The sequence below is a fragment of the Nomia melanderi genome, chromosome 6 (genome assembly GCF_051020985.1).
Source record: "Nomia melanderi isolate GNS246 chromosome 6, iyNomMela1, whole genome shotgun sequence".
NCBI classification, from domain to species: Eukaryota; Metazoa; Arthropoda; class Insecta; order Hymenoptera; family Halictidae; genus Nomia; species Nomia melanderi.
In genome coordinates, this window is record NC_135004.1 from 5,954,245 (window position 1) to 5,972,191 (window position 17,947).

Below are 17,947 nucleotides of genomic sequence, written 5' to 3' on the forward strand. Positions count from 1 at the left end.
GAATTGAGCAATATTGTTTTCTGTCTGTTTTTGATGTAATAATACACGTTGAAGATGTTTCGAAAGATATTTGAATGAATATGCGCCAGGTTGGAAATACGCTGAAACAACCAATTGGAAAAGCAGTTTGTTACATGTCTCTTAACGAACGTGTTTTTCTAATGCGTCGAATAAAAGGCCCCATCGGGGACAGCTGTAAAACGGAAAATATAATAAACTTTCTAGATAATCACCGCGAGTGAACGTGTAACTTCTGAATATTAGAAATTACATTCTACGAATGGAAAACGACAAGACCGACTTGTCAAGACAGACTTTTACTTCTTCATCGTGTACCTATTTACCGATTATATTTATGTTACGATAACTAACTCGGTTAACGGTTAACCAAACAAGTCTTTAAAAATTAAACGTCTCGTTTCGTACGGGCGAATGTAATGTATAATTATTAGAACAGAAACTGACTGGCGAAAAAAATGACGCGTTTAAAACACCGCGGCCGCAAAAACAGCGCTGGGTCAGAGGTTTTATTGGATCATAAGCTAATTGGTTCCCGACAGTCGGCAGTGAAACCGCTTCGAGATTCGTGGAAGCGTTTCCTGCAGCGCAGCGAACGACTAGTTTCTCGATCAGATCGCGAGTTAGATTTTTTTCGGCGTGGGCATGGAAATTCTATCCTGGCAACGTGATCAGGATGTGATCGGTCTGACGGCGAAGGAATTAGATTGTCAATTAACATATGGCCGATCGCGCATTTCTCGTGTGGCAATCATTTCGAATGAAAACCCTTGTGAAGCATAGAAGACGTTGTAAACGATAAATAACAATTCAATAGCAGTTATATTTCATTTTCTATAACTTAGATATAAGGAAACCAATAGAAAACTGAAAAAGGCAACAGAAAACTCAAACTTCTAATACCTCTTTCAATAAAAACCTAAATTTTCCTTCCGAACTCCGAAAATCCTTCATTAGTGAAATAATTCAATTATTCGTTTGCCTGTTATTGTCAATGTTCAAAATTATTACAGCGACGTTCGATCGCAAGAGGTCAAAAGTTACTGGACACGAAACGGGGGAATGGTTTTCGGGCCAAACGCTTGAAACCCGTTTCTACGGGTTTCATTGCCAGCTCCCAGCCGATGTAAATCTCCCCGATCGGCCCATCCGGGCATCGTTAGCCGATTCACCGCGCGTTACTCGCGATTAACCGTTCACCTCTACTTATACCGACATTGCTTTCAATCTCTGTCGACGTATCCACCAGCAACGCTGACTGACGTTCGACTGCGCACGGTAGCCGGCAAGCACTCTTTCCCGGGCCTGTTGATCGGTATCGGCTCGGCTCGGTGTTCTATCGTGGATCGTTATCTCCGAGGCAGCGGACAGCCGTTTAGAACAACGGCTCTGGATCGAACGGATCGCGCCGATAGAAACCGCGGCGAGCTATTAGCGTTTGCCGCGGGATCGTGCAACCCGGTTCTACGTTGTATTATACAACACCTAGAAATGATGGTTCACGCCGCGTTACACGGTTGGTCAGCCCTTTCCCCGCATCAAGCCTCGGACGGAATAATAATACCAGAATCATCGAGCAACCGTGCTGTGTGATTTGTTGTACAAGGTTGCCAGAGTGCACTGTTTGAAACTTCGCAAGAGTTTTTTTTCTGTAGTAGATAAAGGAATAAATTGATTTATTTATTAATTTCCGTTTTTCTCGAACGCTTTACAGGCTATCGAACTGTTCAATTAGGTTTTAGACATTTAAAATCATGTGATTTCATAGAAATGTGATCGATGATGTCAAATTGTCGAGAATCATGGACTTGAGCATTTGCTCCTTCGTTGTAGATAATACAAATGATTTATATCGCGTTTAAGTTTCAAATAAATTACGAGCTATGACTTATTAAATGTTTCGTAATTTTCAGTGATCTGTTTTTACCGTTTCTTCAGCAAAAAAATGTTAACGAGTCTTAAATCGGTTTCGCTTGATTGTGAGCGTTTTTCGAAGACATTTCCAGGCGCAAGCCGCACCAGTGATTACAATTACCGCAAACCTGTCATCTATATCACAATTAAAACAGAATTTCTGATCGTGAAAAATCCCTAACATGCTCGAAAAACAGACTTCGGAAAAAAGAAAACTGCCGAGCAGTGCCGGGAACATTGTCGAACGAACACGGATCGGTGAACCGCGAAAACCTGCGACCACCGAGTGTCCCGACAATGGATGCTAACGAAACCAACAATGGCCAGGTGATCGATCAATCAACATTAGTATCTCGGCAAATATCGTAACAAGTGACACGCGACGGCCAAGGAAAGAAGAAATGCCGAGGAACGAAAGCGTAATAAGACGGCTGGTAGCCAACCTGACTCATGACTAATGGAAACCTCTATTTTTTAAACCGTGCCAGCACTTGTGCAAATATCTAGGCATCGATTTCTTCAAGATTTTCATCTGTCGCGATCCAAATCTGTAGATTAATTATTCTCGACACGTGAATAAACAACATTGCAAATAGTCAAAGTTAGTTCAAAAATTCTTTCATAGCTAATATACAGTCACGAATTAGAATAATCCCCATGAGACGTCGAACTTTACTAAATACCTATTTGCATTTATCAAAAATTACCTATTTCAAACCTCGTTAACTTTCAATTGTACAGAAGTTTCAGCTATACAGAAAGACCAATTGCTAACCGTTAAAGTACAATTCGACAAACAAAAATCGATAAAGCCAAACGATCGGTCCGCGAAACGTGGATCCGGTTGATCTAGAAGCCGCAAAACGCGAGAGTTAACCGTTCCGCGGTAGGGTCTCCGCGTAACTCACTTCTATGACTATTTTATGGTTCGGCCAGTGACTCATACGGACAGGGAGACAATGGTGGAAGCCCTTCATCATGCGCCGGTACGCGTGTAACCCGCGTTTCCGTATAGAAAGCACCGCGCCTCGACCCTCGTACCTGTTGAACATCCACACACAAGCCGCTTACGCGCGTTATATCGCGCGCACGCACACCGATCGGCATCGGGACGCTCGCGTCGCACAGAAGGTGATTCACGTCAAACAAAAGACTGAACGCTGCGCGACCGCGGCTAGAACACGTGTCGGGGAATTTCAGATACGATGAATGCATGTGTTACCCACGACCACCATGGCCCGCCGGCCCGGGCATCATCGGCCGATACTAATGAGGAGAAACCTTTTCCCTCGAAAATGTCACGCGCGTTTTTACCGGACGACGTCCCTGAACACGCGAACAGGACTTCGTGAAAATCGCGCAACGGCGTAAAAGGACGCCGCCGAGCAACAGGATGAATTGTTCGAGAGGATCAATCACGTGAAGGTTGAATGATAGTTTTTTAATCGATTTTGAAATTATCGCTGATGGAAGCTGTTGGAGTTGTACGTGCATTCGGTCTTCGCGTGATTCAGTTGCTATTCAATTGTCGTAGATGAAAATCAAGAGTTACGATGCTGAGGACTGGAGGTACGATAAAGGTGGTCGTAGTTTTGAGAGAGATGTAGACTATGATGATTGGAGATGATAAGCATCGTGCGAATTATTATTCAGACTTAATGGAATTGTATTTTATGGCGATATATCGAGCAATCTACATTTTGTTGGGATCTATGAAACGCGAGAAGATTAAAAGAGTAATTACTATGATAAATCTCGACGTCTCACTCGCTGATTCATTAAATATGCCGCTTCGACTTTATGGGATTTTTATGGGTACTGGTTTGAGCAGTCGACGTGTTAAATTTCAGTAAAATTATTTATTTCATTGCGTTTTATACGTTTACATAGGCCATAAATATATAAAATCCACTGCGCAATGATAAATATAACTTTAATGTATCAATTGAAGTCTCGCCGTGAGTTATTGGGTTGTAACATAAATAAGTTCAGTTATGTTCAATATTTATTTTTGATTATTAGTTCCGCGGAGCTGTGAAGTAGCCGTGCCGAGTTTAAATCGACTGTAAGTGCCTTCTTGTTAATCACGGTTATGCGGATTTATAATGAGTCATAATTGAATTTTTCGAATTAGAATATGTTTACGCTCGTGCCTGGATTTATTTATGTTACAACCTAATTAGCTCCAACAGCAATCAGCGAACTGTTTCGCAGAGAATTAAACAGAGAAAAATGTCGTTTGTTCAAACTTTATTGCCCGCCGGTATTGAATGCCGTCACGAACATCGTTTACTGCAAATATTTCCTACAAGATTAAATATCTACGTGAACGTCTTCAAGATCAATTAAAATACTTCCAAGTTAACAATTCTTTTTTGAATAACTACAATTCTCAATATAATCACTTACACACATCTATCAACAATTCTCTTATTAATCAAATAGTTTATAGATATATAGCACACCTTATTAACAGAATATATGGTCATCTATAATTCCAGCGTTCCAATGACCACAATCCCAAAACGTAAATACAAAGATAAGCTTTTTTACTTCATCGAAGATCGAAACGCGATCCATCAAACGGTGATAAACGACCGACTAGAATACAGCAATAGAGAAATCCGATGAACGTCCTCGGCGTGTCATTTTCGCGAAGTAGACCGTAGAGGCTCCGAGCATCGGACCTCTTTCGTGCAAAACAGCCCGCAGCGCACGACCACACGATTCGATACAATTCCGGCGCTATCCGGCACGATCGCACGGCCGATGGAGAGGTGGCGTACAGATTCGCTGCGACCGGTTACACGCGATACACCGTCTGTCCCCGTTGTTTTCGAACTCTGCTACGTAGACGCAAAACGTCGTCAATTGCCCTTCGTCGTCTGGACTCGTCCACCGTGGACCCGGGCGTTTCATTACGCGTAATTGCTATGGTCTGCGGTCTGTCCCCTCAGCTACAGGTACAGTATCATTTTCATAATGACGCCAGCCACCCCTCGCTCTCCTCCGTCTTCTCCGCCGCACTGGCCTTCCCTCTGTCCCGCGTTTCACCTTCGTTTACCGGAGACTCTGGCTTTGAGACAAGAAGATTAACCCTTAGCACTCGACAGCGAACTTACGGTCACCGTTTGATTCCCCGCAGCAAGATTATTAAATATAAAATTGAGTGTTTAACATTGTGTAATTTTATTTAACACACGGGACATTGAAATCAGATAATTCTGTTTTTTCAAAACAGACAAAATTTATACAAGATGCTACGCTACGCTAGTTCTGAAAAGTATCGTTAATATTTCGCTAGAAAATGATAAATATTTCTAGTGAAAAATACAGTCGAGTCCGAAGGGTTAAGCCAAAAGGAGGCGAGGGAAGAATACGTTCTCGCGTGGAAGAAGAAAGATCGCGATCGACGGAGAGGGAGGATCCCGAAACAATGGAGGATGCGATCCGGCCAACGATGAACAGGGCGACAAAGAAGGACGATCGATGGAGAGGGGAAGACGGAGCGAGAGAAAAAAATACGATCGAGCACTTCGACGTGACCTAGTTCAACGGGCACAGACCGTTGGGACCTACATACATGAGTCCCCCGTTCCATGGCTGGGCTAGAGGCCCGGCTGTCAGGGGACTGACTTGCACGCGGCGCACAATAGATCCGGCCTGGCATTATTCAGCCGGAAAAAAGCGGCGTCTCTCCCTTCGTTCGCGCGCACCGGCCGCGCTAGGGGTCACTACACAGAGATACGTGCACGTGCAGTTTTTTCGCGCCCTTTCATCGGGAAATTGCGCGCTACTTTTCGCAACAATGGACCTAACTCGAGCGCGTTCGTTAACACGTTTAACGAGAGACAGTACTCGCAGCCGTTGATTCTAGAACGGTGGCCCATGTTACGTATTCGAATTAAGATGTTCTATATGGATAGAAAAAGCCAAGAAAATTTCATGACACGAGTATCGACAACGAAGATCCTAGATACGATTTTTCCAACATTGACCGCGAAAGGTTTGACCGTGTTGACCAAGCTAGCAAGCTCCAGAGGCCGAGGTTGCGAATGGCTACGCCACTGGGGCTCAGCTGCACTTTGCCTCCCTCGTGTTTCACTTTTTTTCTCCCTTTGCTCGTTTCGTTTGTATCTCGGCTCGGCCTGGTTCGCCTCGGCTCGGTGTTGCTCGGGCCCCAAACAGACGTTTCTCTCTCCCTTAGGCTTTCCTTCTTCCTCTTCATCTCCGTTGTATTTTGTTCTCTCACTTGTTCGCGTGGTCCCTCCAGTTGTCCCTGTTCCACGGACCCTCGTCTGCCTCCCGGTCCGCTGGATCCCCTCGCAGGGCCACACGGCTATCAGCCACTCGTGTTTACATCGGGCCAGCTTGGTGGGGGTTTCGACAAAACGACGAGCAAGTTGAAGCACCCGCCTGCCTCTCTGCGCCCAACGACCTGTCCGCGTCTCGCTCGCTCGAGCGAAGCGAAGAGGACGCATGGGGCCGCGAGGGATCGAGAAAAGGAAGAAAGATGGAGAAAGAGAGGAGACAATCCACACGATCCCGCGCACACAGAGACCGTGGAAGCCAGAAAAGAGGGTCCATCGACGAGTCGACGCACACGTACAGGAGGATTTGTCAAAACAAAAGCCGGGTCTTTCGTCGAGTCACGTTCTAAGGACAAAGAGGAAGAAGAAGCGAGGAAGACGCTCCGGGAAAGGGGGAAGAGGAGCGGCTCCGAGGAACACGTCGGAGGACCAAGGACCAGGCGGAGTAAGAAGAGAGGGATAAGGACCCCGTTCCGTTGGTTCGCGGTCCGTCGGTTTCCTAGTAATAAACCCCCGAAAAAAGTGACCTCCTCCGGTCCGCTGTCCTCCCACACCTCTTACCGTCTTCCGTCTCCGCAGCGATCAAAATCCAAGTAATTACGGTGCGCCTGGAAAGGGTTCTAGCTAGGTTCGAGCCGGGACAATCGAGTCTCGGCGCGATCGAGGCTAGAAAGGGGAGAGGGAAAAGAAGCACGGGACGAAAGAGAAAGAGAGTAGTCTCCCTCGGATCAGCGGATCCACTATCCAGGATTACTCGTTATCCTTGAGAGGAGGCTGCGCGCGACGGCCCTCGATGCGCTCGAGGAATATAAGACCAGGGGGAGTTGGGTGCCGAGGACTGCCCCCCTCCTCCCGCTTCCACCTTTTCCTACCATTTGCTCTCCGCCCTCCTCTACCCTTCTTCGTCCGCTGCCCTCCTCCTTCTCCGATCTACCATCTTCATCCCCCTTCGCCCTACGCCGTGTCTCGCTCGATCTATATCTTCCTCTTCGTTTCCCTCCTCCCCCGCTTCTTCCTTCCTCAGGCCGCTGCCTCTTGACACCTGTTCCTCACGATGGATCCGAATCCTTTTGGGGATTCAGGTATATACCTACGCAGGTACGAGTATAAAGGAGGGTTCGATGTACTCGAAACGATCAGCGCGCACCTCCGAGCAGCACCGCTCGAGCGAGCCGCGCCGATGCCGATGCCACGGGAGGCTATGTACGCGTCGGATAAAGTAAGTACTCACTTCGGCCGTTTAGTTACAGTCTTAGAAATCGGCATCACCCAGCTCAGGCCGGCGCGCGCGCCGCGCGGTTGCGACGCAGCCGTGCGCGCTGTTAGGATAAACGGCAGCATCCTCTCGCAAGGGGAGAAACGGAAGAGAAAGCTTCTTACGTTGCCACCCCTTACGTTATACGTGACTATCCCTCTTCGCTTCGCTGTTTATCGAATTTCCTTTTCCTATGATTTGTTTGAAAAGACTTCATAGCTTTTTTGCGGAATTTTGAATTCTTTTAATTGCAATATGGAACACGAGTTACGTTAATCTTTTGCACTGGAAAGTTTTTCACTGGAAATATTTAATTTTTTCCGAGGAGATGTGGACGACATTCTTTGACAGGAACTAACGAGGAAACATATATAGATTTCGTGTACTGATGGATTATATGAAGCTTGATATTATTATTATTATTATTATTACATATATATATATATATATATATATATATATATATATATATACAACTATAATTTTGTTACATCCAATCGTATGTATCTTGTATGTTAAAGTGATTTCTCTTCTGCAAGTTGCAACTCGTAGATTCTTCATATAATTGAATCTCGTTGCATGTTCGTAAGCACAAGATCATACGAGTATTTTGAGTTCGCGGGAATAACCGTTGACAAACGGAAGGAGTAGCGTACGGTATAAGCTATAAAACGGGATATACGCATTCATTTAAAGAATATATAATTAAAGAGACATATAGCGTTTTTTCACAGGAAGTTACCGGAATAACATGAGTATAAAATGCATCGTGGCTGGCCACTTTGATGACAGTGTTAAGGGCTATGATCAAAGGTAAACGCGTTAAAACAAAATGAAAGTCTGTAGTAGAAAATTTTGCTCGACGATAGCCTCAAGGGTGAATGATTTACAGCAGAGCCACATGAAGAATTGTGATCTTATAGGTAGCCGTATCTTGTATTTTATTGTTCGAATTTTATCGTAGAATGCATATAGCATTCGAAAATTTCCAAACCTGCATAAAAATAATACAAACTATTGAAAATACTGTATACAATTTAAATGGCAGAATACTCAACAAAATTATCCTAATGTTTCACGTGTACAGGTGATCTCAGCTATAAAAGAAAATTCACAGACCCCCAGGTAGATTTTCCTTTCGACAGGTTAGCAGGTAGCAGCAGCTTCATAGTCCCGTCCCGATACTAATCCCCCGACAATTAGCTCGATCGGCAGAAAAAAGAAACTGGAACATCTGTCGGCTCGGTCCGTGAGGGAGCGAACGAAAGAAGTGGCCGTGCAACACGGCCGTGCACGCGCGCGTTGGTGCAGAGACGCGCGGCGTATCCGAGCCCGCTACCGACAACTCATTCTTCGATTCGAGGAAGCACGAGGCCGCAGATTGGACGCGGATTAAACTGGTCCCGGGGTTCACGGAACCGAATTGCGCGGAGCGTGCAACGCCGGCTCCGCGATAGCCACCTATAGCGCACGTCCACGGTTCAAGGAACCCGATCAGACCGCGCTGATTTCTGCGTCGTTTCTTTCGCGATGCAGAAGCCCCGCCGCGCCGATGGAACAGGTCCGCCCCGATACGCTGCATTTGTTCCGTTAAATCAACACGTCTCCGTCCGCGTTCTCGTCCGCGGCCGGCGGTCCCCGTCGAGGGAAACAGGATTTTCTGGATCCGTATTTTTCGACCGATTTTTTGTCCACGTCCTTCCGCGCCTCGCCACACCGCTCTCTTTCTCGCGCGATAACAAGTATTGTTTTTGAGCCGAGCACACGCTGCGAGCGGAATCCCTGCTCGGCTACGGCACGCGGCAAAAATTTCCACGATTGATTCAATTATGATGAATGACTAGTATGAATAATGACTGACAATCGGGCGCTAGTCGAGAATTCGGCTATTCCGGAAATTAGTTCTTTCAGGTTATTGTGAAAGTAAACTTTGAAAGTTGACGGAAAACTGTTTTTAAGGAATACGAAGAAACAGAATTTCAAGGTGTACTGTTATTTCACTAAAAATATATTAGGTTCTTTGATTACAAACTAATAAACAAAATTTGGTTAATAATACGTCATAGCGTTCCTCTAAAAAATAATCTATGTCCAACATCTACGTACGAAAACTTCCCTCAACGATACACAATTATATATACGCCCAACAGATCGCTATCACACCGAGCGCATCCAAAACTGCGTCACAGGTAACGCCCGGTTAACAGATTCCAGGCAACGGACGATTCACCGGCGGTCATCCTTCTGTCCCCCTTTTCTCAGTGGCGTTTTTGTCGAGCGTCGTTCCTCGATTGCTACTGTTCATCCATAACCACTGGTGGCATCGGCCTCCCGTCTATTGTACGGTCCACGGAAACAACCACGAGGGCGTGAGGGGTGAAGGAGAGGCCACGGCGAATTCGTAGCGCGGTGGTGCCACCTCGAACGCTCTGGAACGAGTTCAAGTTCAGGGAAGCGCGGGCTGGGTCGTGCACGACACGCGATCTCTTCGCCATCCTGATAGAGACGACGGGCCCGGTCTCGTGATGCCGTTGGCTCCGGACAAGAAACAAGTGGATTGAACTTGCCAGGGTCGTAAATAAGCCGGTGAAACAGCCGCAAATAAATTTCGCCTAGGATATACCGATCGATAAGGGCCCGATAATAAATGTGTGGCTGCGCCGATTCTGAGACGAACGGCCCGATATAATTCACCTGGCGATTCTTGGAAAAACCTGTTGATTTACGACCGCCCGCCCGCGGGACGTTCTATTGACTCCCCTCCGGGCCGAAGCCCCGCGAAATTGAACACTTCGATACCCGATATCCGTACGATTTTAATTCGAGGGCTGTTGGTGAACCACGCGGTTCCGGAGAATAATTTCATCGGAACGATCATGCGGTCGAGCCTTGATCATGGATAAGAACAGCTTTATCTTTGCTTGGGTGGGGTAGTTGTAGGTCCTTAAATGTATAATTGTTAAAATTCTTTCGAATTTACTCTGAGTTTGATGTACAGAGAATGTCTTTTGTGGATGAACATCTTGAAGACAGCTTGTTACTATTGCTTAAGGTACAAGATTAAAAGTATTTTCTTTAACGCCACAACTATCGGACGGGTCAAAATGGCACATTCGCGATTTCTTTTTTTCAGATATTGAAAAGATAATGGATGCTTCCCTGAAAACTTACTTAGAGAAATTGATTTATCAATACACAAATTGCATTGCGAATCAATTGAAGTCTCAATAGTTGCACTATTTAGTTTCTACAGAGAAATTCCAAGAAGACAATTTGACTGCTCGGTAGTTCTAGTGTTAAAAATTATTTATTCGTAACGATCACCATTTGACAGCACCCATTTCCTCGCGATTCTTCTCAATGTCGTTTACGATCAGTCAGTATCAACCTATCCCACTATCTTTAAAGATTAATATCCTTCGACAACAGTGAATCAAAACGAATTTTTAGCGAGACCCCGCGAGGATCGAGGAAACCAAAAAATCTGCGTTACGATACGATAAATCCCCGGTTTACGCTGTACTTTACGAGTGTTTATGCGACGGTCGCCTCGTTACGCAACCACGGTTAACGAGTGTCCAATGCCTAGGTTGAATGGGACGATATCTCTCGCGGGGAATCGACCTGTTCAACGACGATGATCCCGGCTGACAAAAGCCGCACGTTGTCAAACGCGCTCAGCGGCTTCGCCAACGGCTGTTAACATTATCCGCGGGGGGACTCGCCGGTGCTCGCGCGACGCTGTTACCCGCTCGCGCTCGCGCAGGCGCCTTGTGGTCGGTTGTCGCGCTTCGGCCTCACTTAACGTAGTACGACGCCCGCTCGACACACTCGACACCCGGTAAACCAAAACAAACCAGCGCTCGCGCGAGCGGGACCGAGGAGCGAGCAGAACGATGAGAGAGGGAGACGCGGTGATCGTGAGCAAACGAGGGGGACGGAGAAGGAGAAGTGTACGAGCAGGACGAGGACGGGAGAAAGAGCGAGAGAACATCGAGAAACCCGCCTCCATACGCATTAACACCCTCGAAAGGTACGACGACGCATGAACTTTCGCGATCTCGCGCTTCTTGCGAGTTTCGCCTTCGATTACAAGCACTCCGGTGAACAAAAGGTCGCATTAGCGATCGCTAGATGCTCCGAACGAAAACTGTTTATCGATAGATTCAAAGAGAAACCATCGGCAAGTCTAGATCTGCTACAGACATACGTCAAAGATTAGCCAGGTAGCCACCGTCGATCGAATTCGAAATGATACACGGATGCCCGTTATGATAGCCCAGTTACATAACCATACTTCATTCGGCTCGGAACACCGCCGGTTTTCCCCACCCACTACGCGGAGAGTTCTAACAGTATCCGCGGGTTTTATATTTCAATTTTACTCGGGCTCGTGTGTACGTAGCCTCCAACCGAGCCGTGGCGTACACCTGTGCGCTCCCTCCCCGCTAGCAGCACTACCGGCTGGGCCGGGCCGGGCCGGTCCGGGCCGGGCCAGGCCGGGTCGGGGCGGCTAACTCAGGAGAGGGACCGACGGGAGAAGAAATCTACGCTGGATTTTCCGAAAGACTTTCACCCTTTTCCTGCCCCTACCCTGGGTCAGCAGTGTTCGGCTGTCACGTTTATCGTTGATCGCGGCACCCGCTCTTCCCCCCCCCCCCCCGGTCCCGTCTCCCTTCCTCTTCGTTCTCTTTGGCTGTCCTCTCGCCGATGCGTTTGCGCCGCGGACTTACGCGCGCGCTCGCGCTCGCGAGAGACTTCGGACCAGCCAAGAACAAGTTCACGCGGCCACCGGAGGGAGAGAGATGTTGGAAAGCGGTTGGCGAGAAAGAGAACGACAACTGGCGGTGGTTGGAACGAGAAAATAGGCAAAGCTGAAGAGCGACAAGGATGAAGGGGCGTGCTAGGGGAGAGAGTCGACGTGGAGGGGGAGGAAGAAAGGGTTAAAGAGAGAAAGAGAGATCAGAAAAGAGGCAGAGAGAAAGATCTCTTCCCCCTCGGCCCAGCTCGGTCGGAGAGTGCATGCAGTTTAAGACGCACACCGGGGACCGTGTTTCCAACACGCACACACGTGCGTGAACCAGTCTAACCACCTCATCACGAACAATCTCCTCGTGTTACTCTTTTCCTCTCGTTTTAGCGGCATCCTCGTCTGGCGAGCGGCGCAAGGCGAGGCCCTCTTTGTTCAAAGGCAATCAGCAGGCCCCGATAACGGGCCTACTCTGTCGTAACCCAAGACACGAATACGAATGCATCGAACGGAGAAGCACACCAGATACGTGGAAGATATACGGGAGGGAAAGAGAGCGGAAGCGAGAACGAGAGAGAGAACGAGTGAGAGAACGAGAGAGAGGGAGAAAGATAGAAAAAGGGGGACGGCTAGAGGAGGATAGGAGGAGGGTGGAAGGGGGTGGGCAACGCGTGTGTTGTACAGTGCACGCAGACTGCGCTCGCGCAAACCGAGGAACGGAACCCTCGACGATGTAAAAGACACTGCGTAATAGAAAAACTAATCTTCCTGCAGCCAATTCGACCGGCTGCCAAGCGTTTCGAATTTCTAGGCGGTTCTATGAGACCTCAGCGCCGATTCTACTAACCCTTTGCGCTCGACAGGCTAGTCTCTTAATCGGCATTTGATTCAATGTAGCGAAATTATGAAGTTTGATGTTCAGTATTTAAATTTCGTATGATGCAGCAGTACATGGAACATTGAAATAATTCTGTCTTAATTTCAATAGAACTTTTTGTTATGTTAGTTGCGGAAGATATCATGGATAACTAGTAAGAAAATTTACATACATATAGTGGAAAATATTGTTAAGCACACGGGGTTAATTCTCCCGAATTCTTTGTATCTTTTTCAACGAGATCGGGTTTGTATTATATTCTTTTAGCATCGTCATCATTGGTTGTTGTTTTTCCATTCGCTTTTTGTTTTAACGAGAATAGCGTCAGTTTTTTATAATGTTTTGAATCTTCGAGTGAACTGAGAATCTCGATAAAGCTTGCGTAACACGGGTCGAAAATACATATAGAATGTTTCGTATATTACAGCTGCTACTATTTCCATCGGTTAATTCATATTATTTCGACCCGGAATACTGGTTCTCGCTATCGTTTACAACTACGAACAAAAGTGATTTATTTACAATATACAAGATAATAATTACAGTATGTGCGCGTTAAATCTTTGCGATTAATATTTCCCACGTCCGCTTCAGTTTACCTCGAGGACCAACCCCTTCGTCAGCGTATAATCGATCATCCCTTAACGACCACTTCATAAACCATCTTGTAAGGCATTGCAGGGCTGCCTTCGATATATTGCAACAATGTACTAACGATCATCGACAAAGACACAATTAAACGAGCAGTTCGAAGCGTAAAATTGCTGGATATATTCTCTAGGTCTAATGCAAGACCCGTCACAATCGTCGAGGAAACCCTAATCCCAACCCCAGTCGGGCGAACTCTGTGGGTCATGATCGAACTAGTGGGATCGATAGCTCGTAATCCAATTAACGCAACACACGCGACCAGATCAAAGGATTAATTATACAGTGCGAGGTGTTCCGTTATAATTGCCGAGGACGAGACTCCCGGCCGCGTTAATGACATCGTAAATTAGCGGGAATTCTGTTTCTGATCGATGACGTCTTGTCCGTCGTGGATAATTCCGGATTCTGCGTATCGGACACCGCGATCAGTGTTTTTTTAGTGTGGATCTTGGAAGCCAATCTGCGCGCGCGTCCCTGCACGCTCGTTTCATGCGACCCGCACGTCCCATTTAATGCGAACGGAAATCGCCGTAATGAACAGGTATCCTGCGATAGTTATATAAAAGTAATGAATAGTTGCGGCACAGTGGACATTGTTTATGACTTATAAAGATCGGTGGGATACGAGCGTATAACTGAATCTCGAATAACCTGTCCGCGAGATGTCTTCAATCCCTTAACGCGTGCACGATGATAGATTATCTTCATTAATCGAGCCGGATCGTCTAAGATGACGTCGGAGGAAGGAGAATGCGGTGTATGACATAACAGGGCGACGTCTCTTTCTATTGTAAATAACACGATCAGCGTATCATACGCTCCGACCGTTAAATCGATCACCATCGATTAACAGAATGAAACGTTTCCCTTAACCTTTTAACTACTAATTTACTAGAAACACACTGAATGCGTCTATTTCAACGAGTTAACTCATCGTGATCACGGTAAACGCGTGTATCTATCAAGCTAAAACCTACGTGCGTCATATTCAAAGTTCTGCGACGATTCATTTGGTCTTACATGAAAGTATTTTTGTCGGCGAGTTACTACGTCGCACACATTTGAAGGTTTAATTATCATTACTATCAGAATATTTCCACACGCCGCCGAACAATTCGATTCTGGGTTCACGTGAGCAGAAACGCGCGTTGCCAGAGAAAGTCCTACAGCGTCCGCGTTGAAAGAAAACGCTGGAAAGGTGCATCTGGAAGGAGAGGAACGAGTGTATCCTATATCGGTAATCGTCAATAATTCTATAGCATTACACCGCTAGAAATTGTTTCGTTCATGGAATCTCGTTACGTAACCGTGGCTGCTACTACGTAGAAACGAAATGGTGAAAAATCGAGTGGCGTTTATCGTTCCGCGCCGCGCCGCGGTTTTCTCGGACGTTACGCGAGGGTTAACGGCTCTCCGCGGATCGGCCAACGATTCGTCCGGCGGTGGTCTAATCGTCGCGTGGCACGCGATCCGTTTCGCGCGAAATTCTTGAGCGAGCCGGCATGGTACGGCGGAACGTTTGATCGCCGCGTTGCCGAAGAATTGGCAAAATCCTGCGAAGGTTCCGTGCCACGCGTCGAAAGAGAGAAAAGATCCAGGTCATCTCACGCATGAGCGCGCACACAGCGCGGGATCGTTACGAAATTGCGCTGGGCCCGTTCTTACGCGTAGGACTCTGCTTGCTCAGTCGTCGGGCCCGGGACTGCCGGTCAACCGGTTGCAATCCGCGCAGATCCTCGTAATGGTCCTCGTCGACGCCCGATGCGATCGACAGTAGGCAAATTATTAATGGGGGAACTACATGGAGCTAATATTGTCAACGCCCACGGCACCGCACGTGAACGCCAGGTTGATAGCGCTAAGTGCCGGCTGGGCCGTGCGCGCCAACAGATCGACCGACCGACCGACCGAGCGGAGAAAGGCTGCCGGTTGTTTTCATTCGGGCGGCCTTGGCGATGTCGCGCCTTTCTTATCACGCTCGCCCGTTCTGTCCGGCACGGAGCGTCTCTCCTGTCCCGCTCGATCGATTCGACAATGTTTACGCGCATCTCCGGCGCGTTCTCCATGTTTACTGTGTCACCTGGTTGCCACGGAATCCCTGTTTGAAAAAGGTAGAGTTCAAGCTTCGGATAGGTTTCATTAACCGTCTCAGCGCCATGGATTTTTACGGAAACTTGATCGGAAAGTGCCAAGCGGCGTGATCGCGCTTCCTTCGCTTCAATTCAAAAACTCAGTTAAGCTTTTTTATTTTTACACAAAAGAACACTCTATAGAGTGCGAACATTTCGCTTTTCCATTTCCAAGCTGGTAATAACAGAAATGAAAATAAATAATTAAAATTAAAAGGAAAAATAAACTGGAACTTTTAGGCAGTGTAACGGAGAAGCGCGATAGCGCCGCTTGCCAATCGAACGGTTATACGGTTAACAGTAGAATTTAGTTTTAAAAATCTCTGGTGGGGTTGCGTAGTGAAATCGAGCATTGAAGAATACACACATCCAACGCGTCATCGAATAAAGCAAATACATATAATATACAGGCTGTCGCGTAACTGGTGATACAACCGGATAGGGGCTGATTCTAAGTTGAAAATATAGAATAACATTTTTTCAAACGAAGCTTTTTTTTCGAGAAAATCCACGTTGAATATTCCCCGGTTACGCGTGCACTTGACCGTGTCTCGTTATTGAATCTCAATATAGATTATTGTCTTAATTGAAGTTCATGTTGATAAAGACTTCCAGCGTCACGAAAATATTTACTGTGCTTGAGAATTAGAAATACGATTCCTCTCACGATTCCTCCCAGGATTTATTGTTACTCGTTTTACAGACAGGATATTCTACTTTTATCAAGAATCGTCGTTTACTGTAAACATTAATATTCCATAGAGAACAGATATCTGTTCCATTCGGCGCATTAACACTATTCTGACCGACACTCCACGTATACCTACTCCTGCCGCGACCAATCAAATGACTGCTCTTTAGCACAACTTATATATTTTAATATAGAGTGAAGATAATAGCTAATTTGACAGTATACAAATATAGTTTCGTTTATTTAGAAATATATAATTTACATTTTATTCGTTTTCACTGCATTTTTTACAAATAGGTTTGTCGATTGTACATTTCCCACAGACGTACTTTTTACATTTTAGACAGATTTTGTTAGTCTTATTGTTTGTGCAATATTTTATTTGGTATGGTTTCCATTCACGTGAACCCGTACTTGTATTTGTGACGGGTGTTGCTTGATTTTCTTTGTCTAACTCTAGTTCTTTTTGATATTCAATGGCAAGTTCTTCTGTCAATTGAAATTCCTGCCTCGAAATTTCTTCTCCCGTGGATTCTTTATATAAAATCCATGCATTTATCCCGGCTAAATCTAGGATATTGAAAAATACCTGTAAAGGCTTTCTCCGACATTTAGATTTTACCGATTTTACCGAGGCCGATAGGCGAGCGAGAACTGTAAACACTTGGAAGTACCGTAAAGCAGTCCCTGAAAGGTACTCTTTGGCTAAAATCCTGCCACAACTGCATTACCTTTCGTTTGTAACGACTTTATAGTATCGGAATTGAGTCTTTGAGAGAATACTATTACACAACGATATAAATCGTTCTACCGGTCAAATGACCGGTCGTAGTAGGTAAGACAGACTACAAATTTTTCTCAGAAAATAAACAATAAAAAAAGGTGTGAATATTGAAAAATGATTTATACATACATTTTAGGAAAAGTCGTGAAGTATAAAGGCGATTCAATTACGTTGTCTATAGGAAATTCTAATCGAAATTTTAAAAACAGTCATTTGACTGCTCGCGGTAGGAATAGTGTTAATGATTCGAAACAACGCAGACCATTACGTACAATTTGATAGCCACGGTGTTCACTTCCCAACATCGTTTTTTCCGTTATTTCGCTGGGAATGGGGAAAAGTAAGTTTCACCTTTCGTTAACGCATAAAAGGAGACCACGATAACCATATCGTTAGCCTCGGCGAGACGTAAGCACGACGCCATCCTCTCGGAAGAGTTGCTAATGTGTACGCGAACGCTCGATCCAACTCCGTTCGGTCTAGCCGTGTGTGAGTGGCGTTTACTCGCGCGGCATACAGCCGTGTGCTGGAGTCAGTCACTCATTTTCATCGGTACCCCGTGGCCGCT

The 17,947-nt window shown here is 46.1% G+C and overlaps 1 long non-coding RNA gene across 2 annotated transcripts in view; it reads right to left on the reverse strand.

Annotated features, from left to right (window-relative positions):
• Positions 1 to 4,986: 4,986 nt before the first annotated feature.
• The window catches only part of LOC116427959 (uncharacterized), a 199,137-nt gene continuing 186,176 nt past the window's right edge, over positions 4,987 to 17,947 (reverse strand). Inside the window, exon 4 of one of the 2 annotated variants that reach the window (XR_012998803.1) lies at positions 4,987 to 5,008. This is a non-coding gene — a long non-coding RNA (uncharacterized LOC116427959). Of the gene's footprint in view, positions 5,009 to 7,632; positions 7,689 to 17,947 lie in introns of those variants that run through there. The other variant, XR_012998804.1, reaches the window with a different exon arrangement.